Genomic DNA, 3117 nt, shown 5'->3' with positions numbered 1-3117 from the left:
GAATGGTCATTAAGAACGGTTGAGTTCAAAACTGTCTTTTCTCTTTTTTCTAACTCTTGTCATTCTCAAGAGGAACAAAGGCAAAAAAAAAAAAAAAAAAACTTTTTTTTTTTTTTTTTTTTGTAAACATTAAAGGATAATTGAGAGCATTTCTGAATGCAAATAACCATGAATGTGCATGAGCAATTTCATTTAGAATGTGTGGGATTCATCAACAACTGAGACTGACTGGTGTGGGTACAACCAGCTTGCGCCTGCCTGATGAGTATAAATTTGTTTTTCTACTTGCACACATAATATTACATGTTGTTCATGTGACTGAATTTAGAACCTTTTTTACACACAGTGTGATAAATGAGGGCATGGGGCCTTGTTATTACCAACAAGGTTTCACAAAGAACTTGCGGTCATTTTGCATGATAAAAAGATGACAGTATGGTTCAAAATACAATTCCAGTGAAGTTGGAACATTGTGTAAAATGTAAATAAAAACAGAATACAATGATTTGCAAAGCCTCTTCAACCTATATTCAATTGAATACCCCACAAAGACACGATATTTAATGTTCAAACTGATAAACTTTATTTTTTGTGCAAATATTTGCTCACTTTGGAATGGATGCCTGCAACACATTTCAAAAAAGCTGGGACAGTGGTATCTTTACCACTGTGTTACATCACCTTTCCTTCTAACAACACTCAATAAGCATTTTGGAACTGAGGACACTAATTGTTGAAGCTTTGTAGGTGGAATTCTTTCCCATTCTTGCTTGATGTACGACTTCAGTTGTTCAACAGTCCGGGGTCTCCAATGCGCCACACATTTCAATGGACGACAGGTCTGGACTGCAGGCAGGCCAGTCTAGTACCCGCACTCTTTTACTACAAAGCCACGCTGTTGTAACACGTGCAGAATGTGGCTTGTCATTGTCTTGCTAAAATAAGCAGGGACATCCCTGAAAAAGACGTTGTTTGGATGGCATCATGTGTTGCTCCAAAACCTGGATGTACCTTTCGGCATTGATGGTGCCATCACAGATGTGTAAGTTGCCCATGCCATGGGCACACAACCCCCATACCATTACAGATGCTGGCTTTTCAACTTAGCTCTGATAACAATCTGGATGGTCTTTTTCCTCTTTTGTAAAGCAGACACAACGTCCATGATTTCCATAAACAATTTGAAATGTGGACTCAGACCACAGCACACTTTTCCACTTTGTGTCTGTCCATTTCAAAAGAGCTCGGGCCCAGAGAAGTCGGCTGTGTTTCTGAATGTTATTGATGTATGGCTTTCGCTTTGCATGGTAGAGTTTTAACTTGTATTTGTAGATGTAGCGACAAACTGTTAACTGACAATGGTTTTCTGAAGTGTTCCTGAGCCCATGCGGTAAGATCCTTTACACAATGATGTCGGTTTTTAATGCAGTGCCTCCTGAGGGATTGAAGGTCATGGGAATTCAATGTTGGTTTTCGGCCTTGATGCAACATTCTCCAGATTCCCTGAATTTTCTGATTATATTATGGACTGTAGATGATGGAATCCCTAAATTCCTTGCAATTGAACGTTGAGAAACACTATTTTTTTTTTTCATGCAGCTGTTCACAATGTGATCCTTGCCCCATCTTTGCTTGTGAATGGCTGAGAATTTTGGGGATGCTCCTTTTATACCCAATCATGAGTGTCCTCAGTTCCCAAACACTTTGAATGTTGTTAGAAGGAAAGGTGATGTAACACAGTGGTAAACATACCACTGTCCCAGCTTTTTTGGAATGTGTTGCAGGCATCCATTTCAAAATGAGCAAATATTTGCACAAAACAAAGTTTGAACATAAAATATCTTCTGTTTGTGGTGTATTCAATATAGGTTGAACAGGATTTGCAAATTATTGTATTCTGTTTTTAATTTACATTTTACACGACGTCCCAATGTCATTGGGATTGTAGGTTCACAAGTCCACATTTGTATCAGTCACAATCTAAATTTTCAGAGCTAACTATGTGGTAGTTTTTAATGCTTTTGCATATGGAATTTTGTGGATGCACACACTGACTGGCTTGTTCCATTAATTCTATGCTTTCCCTGCGTAAAGCAGAGAATTAAAGACTTTCGATTTATTGTTATTAATTTACACAAAAGAGGCACGCCAGTAGTTCTACACAGACTCGTGCACATTAATTTTTTGTGATGTAGTGATACTATGGTTCTGTGCAGCCTTGACATTTAGTCAACTCCCATGTGAAACTGAACCGGTTGTTCCTTGAAGAACACAACCCTTCCACCATGTTCAGTCCATACAGACTCTAAACCTCTTGAGTTGAGCAGTTATGACTTTTAGTTTGACCTTTCAGGGTCATCCCAAGGTCAAAGGTTGCATGAACAACGGGGAGGTGATACATGATTTCACATTTTTTAATACAAACCACCATATCTTTAACCAGTTCCTCGAAGACACCATTCTAATGTCCCTGATATACAGTTGTGCACTCAAACGTTTGCATGCCCTGGCAGAATTTTTATTTTAATCAATGTTAACACAAACTTTTTTTCACTCATAGATAGTGATTGTGTCACATTTGTCAAACAACTGTTTATTCTTTTTAAACCACAATGACAACAGAAACTAACCAAACGATCAAAGGTTTACATACCCTCAGTTCTTAATACTGCATATTAGCATCAGTGGTAGCTTGGAGACTTTTGTGGTAGTTGTGGATGAGGTTCTTTATTTTCTTTGATGGTAAAGTTGCCCATTCTTTTTGGCAAAAAGCCTCCAGTTCCTGTAAACTCCTCAGCGGTCTTGCATGAACTGCACATTTGAAATCTCCCCAGAGTGGCTTGATGATATTGAGGTCAGGAGACTGAGACGGCCCCTCCAGAACCTTCACTTTATTCTGCTGTAGCCAATGCCAGGTCAACTTGGCCTTGTGTTCTGGGTCGTTGTCATGTTGGAATGTCCAAGTGTGTCCCATGTACAGCTTCCAGGCTGATTTTACTTTATTTATATAGCGCCAAATCGCAACAAAGCTGCCTCAAGGCGCTTCGCCCAAGTAAGTTCTAACCTTACTAACCCCTAGAGCAAGCACACAGGTGACAGTGGTAAGGAAAAACTCCC

Source organism: Thalassophryne amazonica, chromosome 2 (assembly GCF_902500255.1).
Source record: "Thalassophryne amazonica chromosome 2, fThaAma1.1, whole genome shotgun sequence".
NCBI lineage: Eukaryota > Metazoa > Chordata > Actinopteri > Batrachoidiformes > Batrachoididae > Thalassophryne > Thalassophryne amazonica.
The sequence above is the reverse complement of the archived record's forward strand: the minus strand, read 5'-3'. Positions refer to the sequence as shown.